Source organism: Salvelinus alpinus, chromosome 27, assembly GCF_045679555.1.
Source record: "Salvelinus alpinus chromosome 27, SLU_Salpinus.1, whole genome shotgun sequence".
NCBI lineage: Eukaryota > Metazoa > Chordata > Actinopteri > Salmoniformes > Salmonidae > Salvelinus > Salvelinus alpinus.
In genome coordinates, this window is record NC_092112.1 from 7,497,913 (window position 1) to 7,522,559 (window position 24,647).

Consider the following 24,647-nt stretch of genomic DNA (forward strand, 5'->3'; position numbering starts at 1 on the left):
CTGGGTGATCAGGCCTCTCTCGCTGGGTGATGTGTGTGTGTGTGTGTGTTTTGACTGTTTAAGTACTCACATAATTATGTTTCAGAGTACTCCAGTACTGGAATGGAAAAATATATATTTTTAGAACACAAAGCCCACACTGGAATTTGTTTTAGCACATTTATCTAAATGCCAACAGTGTGCAACAAGGCCTCATTTATCATAACCATGACAGATAACACATCTGTCTTATTCAGAGTTATTATCAGAGTGAACATTTTGAAACGGGTCTCAATTGGGCGAGTTAAACACATTTTGTAGCTTGGGAGCGTCACATCAGATGTGTTTTTATAGGTATTTATTTCTGTAGGCTTACGGGGAGCCGTCAGAACGCAATGGAGTGAGTGAGACACGGAGGGGAAAGGGAATTTAGGAAGAACGACTGTGATACTTGGCATCGTGCAAATGGAACGCTAGGGGCAAAGAAAATTAACTTTGGTCGTCAAGACAACATAACAAGAAATTTGGGGCACAACATTTCACGTTGACCGTTCAGGCAGCCGCAGAGAACATTCCACCAAATAGTTTTACAGTATTTAGAAAAAATACATCTCTGGTTAAAGGTTTTGACGTCCATTGGAGTACGGGATCCCTACCATGTGTGTGACTCGTGTGTTTTGTGTTTGTGTGGAAAGTGTGTGTATTTGTACTGTGATTGTGTGTGTGGAAAGTGTGTGTACTTGTACTGTGTGTGTGGAAAGTGTGTGTACTTGTACTGTGTGTGTGTGTGTGTGTGTGTGTAAAGTGTGTGTACTTGTACTGTGTGTGTGTGTGTGTGTGTGGAAAGTGTGTGTACTTGTACTGTGTGTGTGTGGAAAGTGTGTGTACTTGTACTGTGTGTGTGTGGAAAGTGTGTGTACTTGTACTGTGTGTGTGTGGAAAGTGTGTGTACTTGTACTGTGTGTGTGTGGAAAGTGTGTGTACTTGTACTGTGTGTGTGTGGAAAGTGTGTGTACTTGTACTGTGTGTGTGTGGAAAGTGTGTGTACTTGTACTGTGTGTGTGTGTGTGTGGAAAGTGTGTGTACTTGTACTGTGTGTGTGGAAAGTGTGTGTACTTGTACTGTGTGTGTGTGTGTGTGTGTGTGTAAAGTGTGTGTACTTGTACTGTGTGTGTGTGTGTGTGTGTGGAAAGTGTGTGTACTTGTACTGTGTGTGTGTGGAAAGTGTGTGTACTTGTACTGTGTGTGTGTGGAAAGTGTGTGTACTTGTACTGTGTGTGTGTGTGGAAAGTGTGTGTACTTGTACTGTGTGTGTGTGTGGAAAGTGTGTGTACTTGTGCTGTGATTGTGTGTGTGTGGAAAGTGTGTGTACTTGTGCTGTGATTGTGTGTGTGTAGAAAGTGTGTGTACTTGTGCTGTGATTGTGTGTGTGTGTGTGCTTCCTATGTGTGTCTATGGTGTTGTGTTCTCATGGACCACAACAAGGTGTGAAAGCTCTGCTACCATGGGTTTCCACCCTTTAATTCACTCTAGAAAACATCACCACTAAAACCAGCTTAAACCTTCATGCTACCAGGTGGAAAACCTGACTACCTGACTATTCTGTGGAAGTTTTGTTTAGCGAGGGTGACAATATCTGCATTCAAGTGTGTGTGTGTGTGTAGTCTATGTCCAGCTGTCTATAACTAGCTGTAGTCTATGTCCAGCTGTCTATAACTAGCTGTAGTCTATGTCCAGCTGTCTATAACTAGCTGTAGTCTATGTCCAGCTGTCTATAACTAGCTGTAGTCTATGTCCAGCTGTCTATAACTAGCTGTATGTCCAGCTGTCTATAACTAGCTGTAGTCTATGTCCAGCTGTCTATAACTAGCTGTAGTCTATGTCCAGCTGTCTATAACTAGCTGTAGTCTATGTCCAGCTGTCTATAACTAGCTGTATGTCCAGCTGTCTATAACTAGCTGTAGTCTATGTACAGCTGTCTATAACTAGCTGTAGTCTATGTCCAGCTGTCTATAACTAGCTGTATGTCCAGCTGTCTATAACTAGCTGTAGTCTATGTCCAGCTGTCTATAACTAGCTGTATGTCCAGCTGTCTATAACTAGCTGTAGTCTATGTCCAGCTGTCTATAACTAGCTGTATGTCCAGCTGTCTGTAACTAGCTGTAGTCTATGTCCAGCTGTCTATAACTAGCTGTAGTCTATGTCCAGCTGTCTATAACTAGCTGTATGTCCAGCTGTCTATAACTAGCTGTATGTCCAGCTGTCTATAACTAGCTGTATGTCCAGCTGTCTATAACTAGCTGTATGTCCAGCTGTCTATAACTAGCTGTATGTCCAGCTGTCTATAACTAGCTGTATGTCCAGCTGTCTATAACTAGCTGTATGTCCAGCTGTCTATAACTAGCTGTAGTCTATGTCCAGCTGTCTATAACTAGCTGTAGTCTATATCCAGCTGTCTATAACTAGCTGTAGTCTATGTACAGCTGTCTATAACTAGCTGTAGTCTATGTACAGCTGTCTATAACTAGCTGTAGTCTATGTACAGCTGTCTATAACTAGCTGTAGTCTATGTCCAGCTGTCTATAACTAGCTGTATGTACAGCTGTCTATAACTAGCTGTATGTCCAGCTGTCTATAACTAGCTGTAGTCTATGTCCAGCTGTCTATAACTAGCTGTAGTCTATGTACAGCTGTCTATAACTAGCTGTAGTCTATGTCCAGCTGTCTATAACTAGCTGTATGTACAGCTGTCTATAACTAGCTGTATGTCCAGCTGTCTATAACTAGCTGTATGTCCAGCTGTCTATAACTAGCTGTAGTCTATGTCCAGCTGTCTATAACTAGCTGTAGTCTATGTCCAGCTGTCTATAACTAGCTGTATGTCCAGCTGTCTATAACTAGCTGTATGTCCAGCTGTCTATAACTAGCTGTATGTCCAGCTGTCTATAACTAGCTGTAGTCTATGTCCAGCTGTCTATAACTAGCTGTATGTCCAGCTGTCTATAACTAGCTGTATGTCCAGCTGTCTATAACTAGTTGTAGTCTATGTCCAGCTGTCTATAACTAGTTGTAGTCTATGTCCAGCTGTCTATAACTAGTTGTAGTCTATGTCCAGCTGTCTATAACTAGTTGTATGTCCAGCTGTCTATAACTAGCTGTATGTCCAGCTGTCTATAACTAGCTGTATGTCCAGCTGTCTATAACTAGCTGTATGTCCAGCTGTCTATAACTAGCTGTAGTCTATGTCCAGCTGTCTATAACTAGCTGTATGTCCAGCTGTCTATAACTAGCTGTATGTCCAGCTGTCTATAACTAGTTGTAGTCTATGTCCAGCTGTCTATAACTAGTTGTAGTCTATGTCCAGCTGTCTATAACTAGTTGTAGTCTATGTCCAGCTGTCTATAACTAGTTGTATGTCCAGCTGTCTATAACTAGCTGTATGTCCAGCTGTCTATAACTAGCTGTATGTCCAGCTGTCTATAACTAGCTGTATGTCCAGCTGTCTATAACTAGCTGTATGTCCAGCTGTCTATAACTAGCTGTATGTCCAGCTGTCTATAACTAGCTGTATGTCAAGCTGTCTATAACTAGCTGTAGTCTATGTCCAGCTGTCTATAACTAGCTGTATGTCCAGCTGTCTATAACTAGCTGTATGTCCAGCTGTCTATAACTAGCTGTATGTCCAGCTGTCTATAACTAGCTGTATGTCCAGCTGTCTATAACTAGCTGTATGTCCAGCTGTCTATAACTAGCTGTAGTCTATGTCCAGCTGTCTATAACTAGCTGTAGTCTATGTCCAGCTGTCTATAACTAGCTGTAGTCTATGTCCAGCTGTCTATAACTAGCTGTATGTCCAGCTGTCTATAACTAGCTGTATGTCCAGCTGTCTATAACTAGCTGTATGTCCAGCTGTCTATAACTAGCTGTAGTCTATGTCCAGCTGTCTATAACTAGCTGTAGTCTATGTCCAGCTGTCTATAACTAGCTGTAGTCTATGTCCAGCTGTCTATAACTAGCTGTATGTCCAGCTGTCTATAACTAGCTGTATGTCCAGCTGTCTAACTAGCTGTAGTCTATGTCCAGCTGTCTATAACTAGCTGTATGTCCAGCTGTCTATAACTAGCTGTATGTCCAGCTGTCTATAACTAGCTGTAGTCTATGTCCAGCTGTCTATAACTAGCTGTATGTCCAGCTGTCTATAACTAGCTGTAGTCTATGTCCAGCTGTCTATAACTAGCTGTATGTCCAGCTGTCTATAACTAGCTGCATGTCCAGCTGTCTAACTAGCTGTAGTCTATGTCCAGCTGTCTATAACTAGCTGTATGTCCAGCTGTCTATAACTAGCTGTATGTCCAGCTGTCTATAACTAGCTGTAGTCTATGTCCAGCTGTCTATAACTAGCTGTTTGTCCAGCTGTCTATAACTAGCTGTATGTCCAGCTGTCTATAACTAGTTGTAGTCTATGTACAGCTTTCTATAACTAGCTGTAGTCTATGTACAGCTGTCTATAACTAGCTGTAGTCTATGTCCAGCTGTCTATAACTAGCTGTATGTCCAGCTGTCTATAACTAGCTGTATGTCCAGCTGTCTATAACTAGCTGTATGTCCAGCTGTCTATAACTAGCTGTATGTCCAGCTGTCTATAACTAGCTGTAGTCTATGTCCAGCTGTCTATAACTAGCTGTATGTCCAGCTGTCTATAACTAGCTGTAGTCTATGTCCAGCTGTCTATAACTAGCTGTATGTCCAGCTGTCTATAACTAGCTGTATGTCCAGCTGTCTATAACTAGTTGTAGTCTATGTACAGCTGTCTATAACTAGCTGTAGTCTATGTCCAGCTGTCTATAACTAGCTGTATGTCCAGCTGTCTATAACTAGCTGTATGTCCAGCTGTCTATAACTAGCTGTAGTCTATGTCCAGCTGTCTATAACTAGCTGTATGTCCAGCTGTCTATAACTAGCTGTATGTCCAGCTGTCTATAACTAGCTGTATGTCCAGCTGTCTATAACTAGTTGTAGTCTATGTCCAGCTGTCTATAACTAGCTGTATGTCCAGCTGTCTATAACTAGCTGTAGTCTATGTCCAGCTGTCTATAACTAGCTGTAGTCTATGTCCAGCTGTCTATAACTAGCTGTATGTCCAGCTGTCTATAACTAGCTGTATGTCCAGCTGTCTATAACTAGCTGTATGTCCAGCTGTCTATAACTAGCTGTATGTCCAGCTGTCTATAACTAGCTGTAGTCTATGTCCAGCTGTCTATAACTAGCTGTATGTCCAGCTGTCTATAACTAGCTGTATGTCCAGCTGTCTATAACTAGTTGTAGTCTATGTCCAGCTGTCTATAACTAGCTGTATGTCCAGCTGTCTATAACTAGTTGTAGTCTATGTCCAGCTGTCTATAACTAGCTGTAGTCTATGTCCAGCTGTCTATAACTAGCTGTATGTCCAGCTGTCTATAACTAGCTGTATGTCCAGCTGTCTAACTAGCTGTAGTCTATGTCCAGCTGTCTATAACTAGCTGTATGTCCAGCTGTCTATAACTAGTTGTAGTCTATGTCCAGCTGTCTATAACTAGCTGTATGTCCAGCTGTCTATAACTAGCTGTAGTCTATGTCCAGCTGTCTATAACTAGCTGTATGTCCAGCTGTCTATAACTAGCTGTATGTCCAGCTGTCTATAACTAGCTGTATGTCCAGCTGTCTATAACTAGCTGTATGTCCAGCTGTCTATAACTAGCTGTAGTCTATGTCCAGCTGTCTATAACTAGCTGTATGTCCAGCTGTCTATAACTAGCTGTAAGTCCAGCTGTCTATAACTAGCTGTATGTCCAGCTGTCTAACTAGCTGTAGTCTATGTCCAGCTGTCTATAACTAGCTGTATGTCCAGCTGTCTATAACTAGCTGTATGTCCAGCTGTCTATAACTAGCTGTATGTCCAGCTGTCTAACTAGCTGTAGTCTATGTCCAGCTGTCTATAACTAGCTGTAGTCTATGTCCAGCTGTCTATAACTAGCTGTAGTCTATGTCCAGCTGTCTAACTAGCTGTAGTCTATGTCCAGCTGTCTATAACTAGCTGTATGTCCAGCTGTCTATAACTAGCTGTATGTCCAGCTGTCTATAACTAGTTGTAGTCTATGTACAGCTGTCTATAACTAGCTGTATGTCCAGCTGTCTATAACTAGCTGTATGTCCAGCTGTCTATAACTAGCTGTATGTCCAGCTGTCTATAACTAGCTGTATGTCCAGCTGTCTATAACTAGCTGTAGTCTATGTCCAGCTGTCTATAACTAGCTGTATGTCCAGCTGTCTATAACTAGCTGTATGTCCAGCTGTCTATAACTAGCTGTATGTCCAGCTGTCTATAACTAGTTGTAGTCTATGTACAGCTGTCTATAACTAGCTGTAGTCTATGTCCAGCTGTCTATAACTAGCTGTAGTCTATGTCCAGCTGTCTATAACTAGCTGTATGTCCAGCTGTCTATAACTAGCTGTATGTCCAGCTGTCTATAACTAGCTGTAGTCTATGTCCAGCTGTCTATAACTAGCTGTATGTCCAGCTGTCTATAACTAGCTGTATGTCCAGCTGTCTATAACTAGTTGTAGTCTATGTCCAGCTTACTATAACTAGCTGTAGTCTATGTCCAGCTGTCTATAACTAGTTGTAGTCTATGTCCAGCTGTCTATAACTAGCTGTATGTCCAGCTGTCTATAACTAGCTGTTTGTCCAGCTGTCTATAACTAGCTGTAGTCTATGTCCAGCTGTCTATAACTAGCTGTATGTCCAGCTGTCTATAACTAGCTGTATGTCCAGCTGTCTAACTAGCTGTAGTCTATGTCCAGCTGTCTATAACTAGCTGTATGTCCAGCTGTCTATAACTAGTTGTAGTCTATGTCCAGCTGTCTATAACTAGCTGTATGTCCAGCTGTCTATAACTAGCTGTAGTCTATGTCCAGCTGTCTATAACTAGCTGTATGTCCAGCTGTCTATAACTAGCTGTATGTCCAGCTGTCTATAACTAGCTGTATGTCCAGCTGTCTATAACTAGCTGTATGTCCAGCTGTCTATAACTAGCTGTAGTCTATGTCCAGCTGTCTATAACTAGCTGTAGTCTATGTCCAGCTGTCTATAACTAGCTGTAGTCTATGTCCAGCTGTCTATAACTAGCTGTATGTCCAGCTGTCTATAACTAGCTGTATGTCCAGCTGTCTATAACTAGCTGTATGTCCAGCTGTCTATAACTAGCTGTATGTCCAGCTGTCTATAACTAGCTGTATGTCCAGCTGTTTATAACTAGCTGTATGTCCAGCTGTCTATAACTAGCTGTATGTCCAGCTGTCTATAACTAGCTGTATGTCCAGCTGTCTATAACTAGCTGTAGTCTATGTCCAGCTGTCTATAACTAGCTGTAGTCTATGTCCAGCTGTCTATAACTAGCTGTATGTCCAGCTGTCTATAACTAGCTGTATGTCCAGCTGTCTAACTAGCTGTAGTCTATGTCCAGCTGTCTATAACTAGCTGTATGTCCAGCTGTCTATAACTAGCTGTATGTCCAGCTGTCTATAACTAGCTGTATGTCCAGCTGTCTATAACTAGCTGTAGTCTATGTCCAGCTGTCTATAACTAGCTGTAGTCTATGTACAGCTGTCTATAACTAGCTGTAGTCTATGTCCAGCTGTCTATAACTAGCTGTAGTCTATGTCCAGCTGTCTATAACTAGCTGTAGTCTATGTCCAGCTGTCTATAACTAGTTGTAGTCTATGTACAGCTGTCTATAACTAGCTGTAGTCTATGTCCAGCTGTCTATAACTAGCTGTATGTCCAGCTGTCTATAACTAGCTGTATGTCCAGCTGTCTATAACTAGCTGTAGTCTATGTCCAGCTGTCTATAACTAGCTGTAGTCTATGTCCAGCTGTCTATAACTAGCTGTAGTCTATGTCCAGCTGTCTATAACTAGCTGTAGTCTATGTCCAGCTGTCTATAACTAGCTGTAGTCTATGTCCAGCTGTCTATAACTAGCTGTAGTCTATGTCCAGCTGTCTATAACTAGCTGTAGTCTATGTCCAGCTGTCTATAACTAGCTGTAGTCTATGTCCAGCTGTCTATAACTAGCTGTAGTCTATGTCCAGCTGTCTATAACTAGCTGTAGTCTATGTCCAGCTGTCTATAACTAGCTGTAGTCTATGTCCAGCTGTCTATAACTAGCTGTAGTCTATGTCCAGCTGTCTATAACTAGCTGTAGTCTATGTCCAGCTGTCTATAACTAGCTGTAGTCTATGTCCAGCTGTCTATAACTAGCTGTAGTCTATGTCCAGCTGTCTATAACTAGCTGTAGTCTATGTCCAGCTGTCTATAACTAGCTGTAGTCTATGTCCAGCTGTCTATAACTAGCTGTAGTCTATGTCCAGCTGTCTATAACTAGCTGTAGTCTATGTCCAGCTGTCTATAACTAGCTGTAGTCTATGTCCAGCTGTCTATAACTAGCTGTAGTCTATGTCCAGCTGTCTATAACTAGCTGTAGTCTATGTCCAGCTGTCTATAACTAGCTGTAGTCTATGTCCAGCTGTCTATAACTAGCTGTAGTCTATGTCCAGCTGTCTATAACTAGCTGTAGTCTATGTCCAGCTGTCTATAACTAGCTGTAGTCTATGTCCAGCTGTCTATAACTAGCTGTAGTCTATGTCCTGCAGAACGATGCTGGTGTTGAGTTCCTGCAGATAGATGCTGGTGTTGAGTTCCTGCAGAACGATGCTGGTGTTGAGTTCCTGCAGAACGATGCTGGTGTTGAGTTCCTGCAGAACGATGCTGGTGTTGAGTTCCTGCAGAACGATGCTGGTGTTGAGTTCCTGCAGAACGATGCTGGTGTTGAGTTCCTGCAGATAGATGCTGGTGTTGAGTTCCTGCAGATAGATGCTGGTGTTGAGTTCCTGCAGAACGATGCTGGTGTTGAGTTCCTGCAGAACGATGCTGGTGTTGAGTTCCTGCAGAACGATGCTGGTGTTGAGTTCCTGCAGAACGATGCTGGTGTTGAGTTCCTGCAGAACGATGCTGGTGTTGAGTTCCTGCAGATAGATGCTGGTGTTGTGTGTGTCTCTCCTCTCTGTCTGTTTCTCCTCTAAAGTAGCATCACTCCAGCTAGAGGTCAGGAGGTCAGGAGATTGGAATCAGACTGCGTCTCAAATGGCACGCTGTTCCCTCTATAGTGTACTACTATAGACCAGAGCCCTATTCCCTATATAGTACACTACTATAGACCAGAGCCCTATTCCCTATATAGTGCACTACTATAGACCAGAGCCCTATTCCCTATATAGTGCACTACTTTAGACCAGAGCCCTTATCCCTATATAGTGCACTACTATAGACCAGAGCCCTATTCCCTATATAGTGCACTACTTTAGACCAGAGCCCTATTCCCTCTATAGTGCACTACTATAGACCAGGGCCCTATTCCCTCTATAGTGCACTACTTTAGACCAGAGCCCTATTCCCTCTATAGTGCACTACTTTAGACCAGAGCCCTATTCCCTATATAGTGCACTACTTTAGACCAGAGCCCTATTCCCTATGTAGTGCACTACTTTAGACCAGAGCCCTATTCCCTATACAGTGCACTACTTTAGACCAGAGCCCTATTCCCTATATAGTGCACTACTTTAGACCAGAGCCCTATTCCCTATGTAGTGCACTACTTTAGACCAGAGCCCTATTCCCTATATCGTGCACTACTTTAGACCAGAGCCCTATTCCCTATGTAGTGCACTACTTTAGACCAGGGCCCTATTCCCTATATAGTGCACTACTTTAGACCAGAGCCCTATTCCCTATGTAGTGCACTACTTTAGACCAGAGCCCTATTCCCTATATCGTGCACTACTTTAGACCAGAGCCCTATTCCCTATGTAGTGCATTACTTTAGACCAGAGCCCTATTCCCTATATCGTGCACTACTTTAGACCAGAGCCCTATTCCCTATGTAGTGCACTACTTTAGACCAGAGCCCTATTCCCTATGTAGTGCACTACTTTAGACCAGAGCCCTATTCCCTATGTAGTGCACTACTTTAGACCAGAGCCCTATTCCCTATGTAGTGCATTACTTTAGACCAGAGCCCTATTCCCTATATCGTGCACTACTTTAGACCAGAGCCCTATTCCCTATGTAGTGCACTACTTTAGACCAGAGCCCTATTCCTTATATAGTGCGCTACTTTAGACCAGAGCCCTATTCCCTATGTAGTGCACTACTCTGATTGGTGTCCATGGTCTTCTGGTCATTATAGGGAATAATACGATGCCATTTAAGATGTATCTCTACCAGTCATCCTCTGACACGTAGACCTAGTTCCATATCTCTACCAGTCATCCTCTGAGATGTAGACCTAGTTCCATATCTCTACCTTCCATCCTCTGAGATGTAGACCTAGTTCCATATCTCTACCTTCCATCCTCTGAGATGTAGACATAGTTCCATATCTCTACCAGTCATCCTCTGAGATGTAGACCTAGTTCCATATCTCTACCAGTCATCCTCTGAGATGTAGACCTAGTTCCATATCTCTACCAGTCATCCTCTGAGATGTAGACCTAGTTCCATATCTCTACCAGTCATCCTCTGAGATGTAGACCTAGTTCCATATCTCTACCAGTCATCCTCTGAGATGTAGACCTAGTTCCATATCTCTACCTTCCATCCTCTGAGATGTAGACATAGTTCCATATCTCTACCAGTCATCCTCTGAGATGTAGACCTAGTTCCATATCTCTACCAGTCATCCTCTGAGATGTAGACCTAGTTCCATATCTCTACCAGTCATCCTCTGAGATGTAGACCTAGTTCCATATCTCTACCAGTCATCCTCTGAGATGTAGACCTAGTTCCATATCTCTACCAGTCATCCTCTGAGATGTAGACCTAGTTCCATATCTCTACCTTCCATCCTCTGAGATGTAGACATAGTTCCATATCTCTACCAGTCATCCTCTGAGATGTAGACCTAGTTCCATATCTCTACCTTCCATCCTCTGAGATGTAGACCTAGTTCCATATCTCTACCTTCCATCCTCTGAGATGTAGACCTAGTTCCATATCTCTACCTTCCATCCTCTGAGATGTAGACCTAGTTCCATATCTCTACCAGTCATCCTCTGAGATGTAGACCTAGTTCCATATCTCTACCAGTCATCCTCTGAGATGTAGACCTAGTTCCATATCTCTACCAGTCATCCTCTGAGATGTAGACCTAGTTCCATATCTCTACCAGTCATCCTCTGAGATGTAGACCTAGTTCCATATCTCTACCAGTCATCCTCTGAGATGTAGACCTAGTTCCATATCTCTACCTTCCATCCTCTGAGATGTAGACCTAGTTCCATATCTCTACCAGTCATCCTCTGAGATGTAGACCTAGTTCCATATCTCTACCAGTCATCCTCTGAGATGTAGACCTAGTTCCATATCTCTACCAGTCATCCTCTGAGATGTAGACCTAGTTCCATATCTCTACCAGTCATCTTCTGAGATGTAGACCTAGTTCCATATCTCTACCAGTCATCCTCTGAGATGTAGACCTAGTTCCATATCTCTACCAGTCATCCTCTGAGATGTAGACCTAGTTCCATATCTCTACCAGTCATCCTCTGAGATGTAGACCTAGTTCCATATCTCTACCAGTCATCCTCTGAGATGTAGACCTAGTTCCATATCTCTACCAGTCATCCTCTGAGATGTAGACCTAGTTCCATATCTCTACCTTCCATCCTCTGAGATGTAGACCTAGTTCCATATCTCTACCTTCCATCCTCTGAGATGTAGACCTAGTTCCATATCTCTACCAGTCATCCTCTGAGATGTAGACCTAGTTCCATATCTCTACCAGTCATCTTCTGAGATGTAGACCTAGTTCCATATCTCTACCTTCCATCCTCTGAGATGTAGACCTAGTTCCATATCTCTACCAGTCATCCTCTGAGATGTAGACCTAGTTCCATATCTCTACCAGTCATCCTCTGAGATGTAGACCTAGTTCCATATCTCTACCTTCCATCCTCTGAGATGTAGACCTAGTTCCATATCTCTACCAGTCATCCTCTGAGATGTAGACCTAGTTCCATATCTCTACCAGTCACCCTCTGAGATGTAGACCTAGTTCCATATCTCTACCAGTCATCCTCTGAGATGTAGACCTAGTTCCATATCTCTACCAGTCACCCTCTGAGATGTAGACCTAGTTCCATATCTCTACCAGTCACCCTCTGAGATGTAGACCTAGTTCCATATCTCTACCAGTCACCCTCTGAGATGTAGACCTAGTTCCATATCTCTACCAGTCATCCTCTGAGATGTAGACCTAGTTCCATATCTCTACCAGTCACCCTCTGAGATGTAGACCTAGTTCCATATCTCTACCTTCCATCCTCTGAGATGTAGACCTAGTTCCATATCTCTACCAGTCATCCTCTGAGATGTAGACCTAGTTCCATATCTCTACCAGTCATCCTCTGAGATGTAGACCTAGTTCCATATCTCTACCTTCCATCCTCTGAGATGTAGACCTAGTTCCATATCTCTACCTTCCATCCTCTGAGATGTAGACCTAGTTCCATATCTCTACCTTCCATCCTCTGAGATGTAGACCTAGTTCCATATCTCTACCAGTCATCCTCTGAGATGTAGACCTAGTTCCATATCTCTACCTTCCATCCTCTGAGATGTAGACCTAGTTCCATATCTCTACCAGTCATCTTCTGAGATGTAGACCTAGTTCCATATCTCTACCTTCCATCCTCTGAGATGTAGACCTAGTTCCATATCTCTACCAGTCATCCTCTGAGATGTAGACCTAGTTCCATATCTCTACCTTCCATCCTCTGAGATGTAGACCTAGTTCCATATCTCTACCTTCCATCCTCTGAGATGTAGACCTAGTTCCATATCTCTACCAGTCATCCTCTGATATGTAGACAAAGCATAGCTGTTGCTTTGGTTTGTTGGTGACTGTATTTTGTGTTCAACTGTAACCTGTGCTTATGGAGGAAACACCAGGTTTGGTTTGTATCTTTAACTCAGTAGATGTGTTGCTGTGACCTTGTACCTGATGCCTTCTGCATCAGCGTTCAGTGTATGTACTATCTTATCAAATCCTTATTTGATTATTAGTTCAATTATTTGCAGCTTGTAGAAAAGCAATAACGTGTTTTTCTATTCTCTCCGTTCACCCCGTCACTATAGGGCGTTGACTGTCTGGTCGACAGACTTCCTGGGGATGTCTTTTACTTTCAGGTCCTAGAATAAGTAGTGAAAACTTATTATGATGTCTGTAGCTTTTACCCTGTGTGTGACTCATCCTAGGATTGGTTAAATGTGTCAGTCAGACAGCTCCCCTCCACTAGTAGCGAAGTGAAATATTCACTGTACAGTACGGCCTGTAAATTATGTCCTTTCTGATCTAAAATGCCTTCGGAAAGTATTCAGAGCCCTTGACTTTTTGCACATTTTGTTTACGGTACAGCCTTATTCTAAAATGGATTCAATAGTTTTTTTTTCTTCTTCTCATTAATCTACACACAATACCCCAATAATGACAAAGCAAAAACAGGTTTAATGAAATGTCCCGTCCCGTCCCCCAAAAAATAAGAAATAAAGAAATATCACGTCTACATATGTACTTTGCTCCGTTCGTCTTTCCCTTGATCCTGACTAGTCAGCCAGTGCAGGGCGCAGGGCGCAGGACGCAGGGCGCAGGACGCAGGGCAACATGTTTGTACGTTAAAAGAGGTATTCCCTCTTGTGATTGAACAGATGGTAGCCTCCTCAACTCCCCAATCCACTTCTGAATACCCTGCATTCAACACATGTAAATGTTTTATTCAAATAGATCAGCATAAACTAAATGACTACGAGGGCTGTTGTTGATGACATGATGGGTTTTGTTAGTGTTACAGCGTTTAATTACTATACCTTACTCTGCCACAGCCTCTACTGCACCCTAGTGGCAGGGAGGGAGATTACAGTGAATATTATTATAGATAGAACATGTTCTCTCTCCTCTCTGTCTCTCTCCTCTCTGTCTCTCTCCTCTCTGTCTGTCTCTCCTCTCTGTCTGTCTCTCCTCTCTGTCTGTCTCTCCTCTCTGTCTGTCTCTCCTCTCTGTCTGTCTCTCCTCTGTCTCTCTCCTCTCTGTCTCTCTCCTCTCTGTCTGTCTCTCCTCTCTGTCTGTCTCTTTCTCTCTCTTTCTCCTCTATCTCTCACACCTCTCCATTTTCTCTCTCTCTCTCTCTCTCTCTCTCTCTCTCTCTCTCTCTCTCTCTCTCTTTCTCTCTTTCTCTCTTTCTCTCTCTCTCTCTTTCTCTCTTTCTCTCTCTTTCTCTCTTTCTCTCTCTTTCTCTCTTTCTCTCTTTCTCTCTCTCTCTCTCCTCTCGCTCTCCTCTCTCTCCTCTCGCTCTCTTTCTCCTCTGTCTCTCGCTCTCTCTCACACCTCTCCATTCTCCGTATGCCAGTCATTCCCTCGGTGCAGTTACATCCACTTTGAAGTAAATATGCTCTAGTATTAGGTTACATTTTGAATACCCAGAACTGTACATGCTTGACTTCCTGTTATTTGCTCAGTGTGTTAGGAAGGCAAACACAGCTGACTGACTGATGGATTCCGGGCAACTTCTAGCATCCGTTTGTCCAAAACCTACCTCCAGGCCGTGTGTGTGTGTGTGTGTGTGTGTGTGTGTGTGTGTGTGTGTGTGTGTGTGTGTGTGTGTGTGTGTGTGTGTGTGTGTGTGTGTGTGTGTGTGTGTGTGTGTGTGTGTGTGTGTGTGTGGTCAATGGGAGTAGAGAACAGGTGTGGTAGGAGGGTAGATGAAGCCTGCGACTACCGTCCTGATCAGTTGGGGCTTTCTGTAATCCTAGAAGGAGAGGGTTTGCATATCCTGCTCTCCCTCCCTCGCTCGCTCGCTCCCTCCCTCCCTCGCTCCCCCTGCTCTCTCCCTCCTTCCCCCTGCTCTCTCCCTCCTTCCCTCTCTCTCCCTCCCTCCTTCCGTCCCTTCTCCCTCCCTCGCTCCCCCTGCTCTCTCCCTCCCTCCCCCTGCTCTCTCCCTCCTTCCGTCCCTTCTCCCTCTCCCTCCCTCCCTCCCTCGCCCCCCCTGCTCTCTCCCTCCTTCCGTCCCTGCCTGCCCTCTCCCTCCCTCCCTGCTCTCTCCCTCCCTGCCTGCCCTCTCCCTCCCTGCTCTCTCCCTCCCTGCCTGCCAACATTGTGATGAAGACTGTTTAGATTGTGTGTCTTTGTGTGTGATGGTCAGAGCAGGTCAACAGTAGTAACACTGTATTCTTCAGGATTTAGCTGAATGACAACAGGAAACCCTAAACAGGAAACCCTAAACAGGAAACCCTAAACAGGAAACCCTAAACAGGAAACCCTAAACCTTAACCCTTTATCCTTAACCCTAACCCTTTATCCTTAACCTTTACCCTAAACTTTAACCCTAAACCTTAACCCTAAACCCTTAATCCTAAACCTTAACCTTAAACATTAACCTTTTTTTAATCTTTTTAAAATTTATTTCACCTTTATTTAACCAGGTAGGCCAGTTGAGAACAAGTTCTCATTTACAACTGCGACCTGGCCAAGATAAAGCAAAGCAGTTCGACACATACAACAACACATAGTTACACATGGAATAAACAAAACATACAGTCAATAACACAGTAGAAAAAAAGTCTATATAAAGTGTGTGCAAATGAGGTGAGGAGGTAAGGCAATAAATAGGCCATGGTGGCGAAGTAATTACAATTTAGCAGATTAACACTGGAGTGATAGATGAGCAGGTGATGATAGTAGAGATACTGGTGTGCAAAAGAGCAGAAAAGTAAATAAAAACAGTATGGGGATGAGGTAGGTAGATTGGTTGGGCTATTTACAGATGGGCTACGTACAGCTGCAGCGATCGGTTAGCTGCTCAGATAGCTGATGTTTAAAGTTAGTGAGGGAGATATAAGTCTCCAGGGTTCTAACCTAAACCCTAAACCCTTAACCCCCTAGAAATAACATTTGACCTCGTGAGGGACCAACAACATTTCCCCAGTTGGTCAAATTTTTGTTTGTTTAGTTTGACGTCTGGTCCCCACAAGAATAGCCACAGACACACACACACACAGACACACACACACACACACACACACACACACACACACACACACACACACACACACAGAGGTGTCTACTAGGTGGTTTTTGTGAGTCTTCTTGCAGCAGAGGGTTTTTCCTCCAGAAAGACTCATTCAGAGAAACCTCAAAATCTGTGTGTCCCCACAAGGTTAGCTGTACAAGACTGTGTGTGTGTGTGTGTGTGTGTGTGTGTGTGTGTGTGTGTGTGTGTGTGTGTGTGTGTGTGTGTGTGTGTAGTTGGGTAAAAAACAGAAGATACATTTCCCTCTCGTTCGGACTAATACATTGAACTTGAAAGGGTTAGCTCAGCCAAAATCCTTCAGTTCTCTGGTCATCCTGCTGTCTGTAGTGGCCTTGCAGCATTTACACTGATACTGTCTCTACAGTAGTCAGGACATTCATACTTCTGATACTGTCTCTACAGTAGTCAGGACATTCATACTTCTGATACTGTCTCTACAGTAGTCAGGACATTCATACTTCTGATACTGTCTCTACAGTAGTCAGGACATTCATACTTCTGATACTGTCTCTACGGTAGTCAGGACATTCATACTTCTGATACTGTCTCTACAGTGGTCAGGACATTCATACTTCTGATACTGTCTCTACAGTAGTCAGGACATTCATACTTCTGATACTGTCTCTACAGTAGTCAGGACATTCATACTTCTGATACTGTCTCTACAGTAGTCAGGACATTCATACTTCTGATACTGTCTCTACAGTAGTCAGGACATTCATACTTCTGATACTGTCTCTACAGTAGTCAGGACATTCATACTTCTGATACTGTCTCTACAGTAGTCAGGACATTCATACTTCTGATACGGTCTCTACAGTAGTCAGGACATTCATACTTCTGATACTGTCTCTACAGTAGTCAGGACATTCATACTTCTGATACTGTCTCTACAGTAGTCAGGACATTCATACTTCTGATACTGTCTCTACAGTAGTCAGGACATTCATACTTCTGATACTGTCTCTACAGTAGTCAGGACATTCATACTTCTGATACTGTCTCTACAGTAGTCAGGACATTCATACTTCTGATACTGTCTCTACAGTAGTCGGGACATTCATACTTCTGATACTGTCTCTACAGTAGTCGGGACATTCATACTTCTGATACTGTCTCTACAGTAGTCGGGACATTCATACTTCTGATACTGTCTCTACAGTAGTCGGGACATTCATACTTCTGATACGGCCTCTACAGTAGTCGGGACATTCATACTTCTGATACGGCCTCTACAGTAGTCGGGACATTCATACTTCTGATACTGTCTCTACAGTAGTCGGGACATTCATACTTCTGATACTGTCTCTACAGTAGTCGGGACATTCATACTTCTGATACTGTCTCTACAGTAGTCGGGACATTCATACTTCTGATACTGTCTCTACAGTAGTCGGGACATTCATACTTCTGATACGGTCTCTACAGTAGTCAGGACATTCATACTTCTGATACTGTCTCTACAGTAGTCAGGACATTCATACTTCTGATACTGTCTCTACAGTAGTCAGGACATTCATACTTCTGATACTGTCTCTACAGTAGTCAGGACATTCATACTTCTGATACGGTCTCTACAGTAGTCAGGACATTCATACTTCTGATACTGTCTCTACAGTAGTCAGGACATTCATACTTCTGATACGGTCTCTACAGTAGTCAGGACATTCATACTTCTGATAGTGTCTCTACAGTAGTCAGGACATTCATACTTCTGATACGGTCTCTACAGTAGTCAGGACATTCATACTTCTGATACTGTCTCTACAGTAGTCAGGACATTCATACTTCTGATACTGTCTCTACAGTAGTCAGGACATTCATACTTCTGATAGTGTCTCTACAGTAGTCAGGACATTCATACTTCTGATACGGTCTCTACAGTAGTCAGGACATTCATACTTCTGATACGGTCTCTGCAGTAGTCAGGACATTCATACTTCTGATACTGTCTCTGCAGTAGTCAGGACATTCATACTTCTGATACTGTCTCTACAGTAGTCAGGACATTCATACTTCTGACACTGTCTCTACAGTAGTCAGGACATTCATACTTCTGATACTGTCTCTACAGTAGTCAGGACATTCATACTTCTGATACTGTCTCTACAGTAGTCAGGACATTCATACTTCTGATACTGTCTCTACAGTAGTCAGGACATTCATACTTCTGATACTGTCTCTACAGTAGTCAGGACATTCATACTTCTGATACGGTCTCTACAGTAGTCAGGACATTCATACTTCTGATACGGTCTCTACAGTAGTCAGGACATTCATACTTCTGATATTGTCTCTGCAGTAGTCAGGACATTCATACTTCTGATACTGTCTCTACAGTAGTCAGGACATTCATACTTCTGATATTGTCTCTGCAGTAGTCAGGACATTCATACTTCTGATACTGTCTCTACAGTAGTCAGGACATTCATACTTCTGATACTGTCTCTACAGTAGTCAGGACATTCATACTCCTTGCACTTCGCAGAGTGGAGCAGAGCTGTTGTCAAGGAAGTGAGTTTGTGTTTCTACAGGACCTCCCGCCCTCACCTACCGTCAACCAATCATGTCAATGCGGAGCCGTACAGAGCCCTCCTCATTGTTAGGACATTTGGGAGGGGCACAGCGATGCGGTACAGAGCTGTGTGAGAGAGACAGTGTTGTGTTGTGTGTGTGTGTGTGTGTGTGTGTGTGTGTGAGAGAGACATTGGTGTGTGTGTGTGTGTGTGAGAGAGACATTGGTGTGTGTGTGTGTGTGTGTGTGTGTGTGTGTGTGTGTGTGTGTGTGTGTGAGAGAGAGAGACATTGGTGTGTGTGTGTGTGTGTGTGTGTGTGTGTGTGTGTGTGTGTGTGTGTGTGTGTGTGTGTGTGTGTGTGTGTGAGAGAGACATTGGTGTGTGTGTGTGTTTGTGAGAGAGACATTGGTGTGTGTGTGTGTTTGTGAGAGAGACATTGGTGTGTGTGTGTGTTTGTGAGAGAGACATTGGTGTGTGTGTGTGTGTGTGTGTGTGTGTGTGTGTGTGAGAGAGAGATATTGGTGTGTGTGTGTGTGAGAGAGGCATTGGTGTGTGTGTGTGAGAGAGAGACATTGGTGTGTGTGTGTGAGAGAGAGACATTGGTGTGTGTGTGTATGTGTGTGTGTGTGTGTGTGTGTGTGTGTGAGAGACATTGGTGTGTGTGTGTGTGTGAGAGAGACATTGGTGTGTGTGTGTGTGTGAGAGAGACTGGTGTGTGTGTGTGTGAGAGAGACATTGGTGTGTGTGTGTGAGAGAGAGACATTGGTGTGTGTGTGTGTGTGTGTGTGTGTGTGTGTGTGTGTGAGAGAGAGACATTGGTGTGTGTGTGTGTGTGTGAGAGAGACATTGGTGTGTGTGTGTGTGTGTGTGTGTGTGAGAGAGAGACATTGTGTGTGTGTGTGTGTGTGTGTGTGTGTGAGAGAGACATTGGTGTGTGTGTGTGTGTGTGAGAGAGACATTGGTGTGTGTGTGTGTGTGTGTGTGTGTGTGTGTGTGTGTGTGTGTGAGAGAGAGACATTGGTGTGTGTGTGTGAGAGAGAGACATTGGTGTGTGTGTGTGTGTGTGTGTGTGTGAGAGATACATTGTTGTGTGTGTGTGTGTGTGAGAGAGACAGTGGTGTGTGTGTGGTGTGTGTGAGAGACAGTGTTGTGTGTGTGTGTGAGAGAGAGACAGTGTTGTGTGTGCGTGAGAGAGAGACATTGTTGTGTGTGTGTGAGAGAGTCATTGTTGTGTGTGTGTGAGAGAGTCATTGTTGTGTGTGTGTGAGAGAGACATTGTTGTGTGTGAGAGAGACATTGTTGTGTGAGAGAGAGACATTGTTGTGTGAGAGAGAGACATTGTTGTGTGAGAGACATTGTTGTGTGTGTGTGAGAGAGACATTGTTGTGTGTGTGTGAGAGAGACAGTGGTGTGTGAGAGAGACAGTTGTGTGTGTGTGTGTGTGTGTGTGTGTGTGTGTGTGTGTGTGTGTGTGTGTGTGCGTGTGAGTACATTTGTGTTCATCAAGGTATTGCGTTTGTTTAGTCGGCGCCCCAAGAATCATTCTGCAAAATGTATCACCGTTGTATTTCCACAGCAACTGCCAGTTCTGAAATTAACCCTTTACCGACCAGGATACCAGTGTTCCCAGTCATACCAGCACCTCCTGACTCATCTAGCTAGACCCAGCCCAGGCCCTGTAGCAGACTCATCAGTTAAGGGTTCGTTTCAGAGAGGAATGACAAAGCACAAACCATCCACAGTCTCGACACTAATACTAATGGACTGTTACCTCCACAGTCTCTACACTAATACTAATGGACTGTTACCTCCACAGTCTCTACACTAATACTAATGGACTGTTACCTCCACAGTCTCTACACTAATACTAATGGACTGTTACATCCACAGTCTCTACACTAATACTAATGGACTGTTACATCCACAGTCTCTTCACTAATACTAATGGACTGTTACCTCCACAGTCTCTACACTAATACTAATGGACTGTTACCTCCACAGTCTCTACACTAATACTAATGGACTGTTACCTCCACAGTCTCTACACTAATACTAATGGACTGTTACCTCCACAGTCTCTACACTAATACTAATGGACTGTTACATCCACAGTCTCTACACTAATACTAATGGACTGTTACCTCCACAGTCTCTACACTAATGGACTGTTACATCCACAGTCTCTACACTAATACTAATGGACTGTTACCTCCACAGTCTCGACACTAATACTAATGGACTGTTACATCCACAGTCTCTACACTAATACTAATGGGCTGTGACATCCACAGTCTCTACACTAATACTAATGGACTGTTACCTCCACAGTCTCTACACTAATACTAATGGACTGTTACATCCACAGTCTCTACACTAATGGACTGTTACATCCACAGTTTCTACACTAATACTAATGGACTGTTACCTCCACAGTCTCGACACTAATACTAATGGACTGTTACATCCACAGTCTCTATACTAATACTAATGGACTGTTACATCCACAGTCTCTATACTAATACTAATGGACTGTTACATCCACAGTCTCTACACTAATACTAATGGGCTGTGACATCCACAGTCTCTACACTAATACTAATGGACTGTTACCTCCACAGTCTCTACACTAATACTAATGGACTGTTACATCCACAGTCTCTACACTAATGGACTGTTACATCCACAGTTTCTACACTAATACTAATGGACTGTTACCTCCACAGTCTCGACACTAATACTAATGGACTGTTACATCCACAGTCTCTACACTAATACTAATGGACTGTTACATCCACAGTCTCTACTAATGGACTGTTACATCCACAGTCTCTATACTAATACTAATGGACTGTTACATCCACAGTCTCTCCACTAATACTAATGGACTGTTACCTCCACAGTCTCTATACTAATACTAATGGACTGTTACCTCCACAGTCTCTATACTAATACTAATGGACTGTTACCTCCACAGTCTCTACACTAATACTAATGGACTGTTACATCCACAGTCTCTACTAATGGACTGTTACATCCACAGTCTCTACACTAATACTAATGGACTGTTACATCCACAGTCTCTACACTAATACTAATGGACTGTTACATCCACAGTCTCTATACTAATACTAATGGACTGTTACATCCACAGTCTCTACACTAATACTAATGGACTGTTACATCCACAGTCTCTACACTAATACTAATGGACTGTTACATCCACAGTCTCTAAACTAATACTAATGGACTGTTACATCCACAGTCTCTAAACTAATACTAATGGACTGTTACCTCCACAGTCTCTCCACTAATGGACTGTTACATCCACAGTCTCTATACTAATGGACTGTTACCTCCACAGTCTCTACACTAATACTAATGGACTGTTACATCCACAGTTTCTACACTAATACTAATGGGCTGTTACATCCACAGTTTCTACACTAATACTAATGGACTGTTACATCCACAGTCTCTATACTAATACTAATGGACTGTTACATCCACAGTCTCTACACTAATACTAATGGACTGTTACATCCACAGTCTCTACTAATGGACTGTTACATCCACAGTCTCTATACTAATACTAATGGACTGTTACATCCACAGTCTCTCCACTAATACTAATGGACTGTTACCTCCACAGTCTCTATACTAATACTAATGGACTGTTACCTCCACAGTCTCTATACTAATACTAATGGACTGTTACCTCCACAGTCTCTACACTAATACTAATGGACTGTTACATCCACAGTCTCTACTAATGGACTGTTACATCCACAGTCTCTACACTAATACTAATGGACTGTTACATCCACAGTCTCTACACTAATACTAATGGACTGTTACATCCACAGTCTCTATACTAATACTAATGGACTGTTACATCCACAGTCTCTACACTAATACTAATGGACTGTTACATCCACAGTCTCTACACTAATACTAATGGACTGTTACATCCACAGTCTCTAAACTAATACTAATGGACTGTTACATCCACAGTCTCTAAACTAATACTAATGGACTGTTACCTCCACAGTCTTTACACTAATACTAATGGACTGTTACCTCCACAGTCTCTCTACTAATGGACTGTTACATCCACAGTCTCTACACTAATACTAATGGACTGTTACATCCACAGTTTCTACACTAATACTAATGGACTGTTACATCCACAGTCTCTATACTAATACTAATGGACTGTTACCTCCACAGTTTCTCTACTAATGGACTGTTACATCCACAGTCTCTATACTAATGGACTGTTACCTCCACAGTCTCTACACTAATACTAATGGACTGTTACATCCACAGTTTCTACACTAATACTAATGGGCTGTTACATCCACAGTTTCTACACTAATACTAATGGACTGTTACATCCACAGTCTCTATACTAATACTAATGGACTGTTACCTCCACAGTCTTTACACTAATACTAATGGACTGTTACCTCCACAGTCTCTCTACTAATGGACTGTTACATCCACAGTCTCTACACTAATACTAATGGACTGTTACATCCACAGTTTCTACACTAATACTAATGGACTGTTACATCCACAGTCTCTATACTAATACTAATGGACTGTTACCTCCACAGTTTCTCTACTAATGGACTGTTACATCCACAGTCTCTACACTAATACTAATGGACTGTTACCTCCACAGTCTCTACACTAATACTAATGGACTGTTACCTCCACAGTCTCTACACTAATACTAATGGACTGTTACATCCACAGTATCTACACTAATACTAATGGGCTGTTACATCCACAGTCTCTCTACTAATACTAATGGACTGTTACCTCCACAGTCTCTATACTAATACTAATGGACTGTTACATCCACAGTTTCTACACTAATACTAATGGACTGTTACCTCCACAGTCTCTATACTAATACTAATGGACTGTTACCTCCACAGTCTCTACACTAATACTAATGGACTGTTACATCCACAGTCTCTACACTAATACTAATGGACTGTTACCTCCACCGTCTCTATACTAATACTAATGGACTGTTACCTCCACCGTTTCTACACTAATACTAATGGACTGTTACCTCCACAGTCTCTACACTAATACTAATGGACTGTTACCTCCACAGTCTCTACACTAATACTAATGGACTGTTACCTCCATAGTCTCTACACTAATACTAATGGACTGTTACCTCCACAGTCTCTATACTAATACTAATGGACTGTTACCTCCACAGTCTCTACACTAATACTAATGGACTGTTACCTCCACAGTCTCTATACTAATACTAATGGACTGTTACCTCCACAGTCTCTACACTAATACTAATGGACTGTTACATCCACAGTCTCTACACTAATACTAATGGACTGTTACATCCACAGTCTCTACACTAATACTAATGGACTGTTACATCCACAGTTTCTATACTAATGGACTGTTACATCCACAGTCTCTATACTAATGGACTGTTACATCCACAGTCTCTCTACTAATGGACTGTTACATCCACAGTCTCTACACTAATGGACTGTTACATCCACAGTCTCTACACTAATACTAATAGACTGTTACATCCACAGTCTCTACACTAATACTAATGGACTGTTACATCCACAGTCACTCTACTAATGGACTGTTACATCCACAGTCTCTATACTAATGGACTGTTACATCCACAGTCTCTACACTAATACTAATGGACTGTTACATCCACAGTCTCTACACTAATACTAATGGACTGTTACATCCACAGTCTCTCTACTAATGGACTGTTACATCCACAGTCTCTACACTAATACTAATGGACTGTTACATCCACAGTCTCTATACTAATACTAATGGACTGTTACATCCACAGTCTCTACACTAATACTAATGGACTGTTACATCCACAGTCTCTGTACTAATACTAATGGACTGTTACATCCACAGTCTCTACACTAATACTAATGGACTGTTACATCCACAGT

At 42.7% G+C, this 24,647-nt stretch overlaps 1 protein-coding gene across 9 annotated transcripts in view; it reads left to right on the plus strand.

The window, feature by feature from the left end:
- LOC139555927 (HBS1-like protein) overlaps positions 1 to 24,647 on the plus strand; it is an 86,032-nt gene that overhangs the window by 21,759 nt on the left and 39,626 nt on the right. The gene's annotated exons all lie outside the window — the stretch shown is intronic.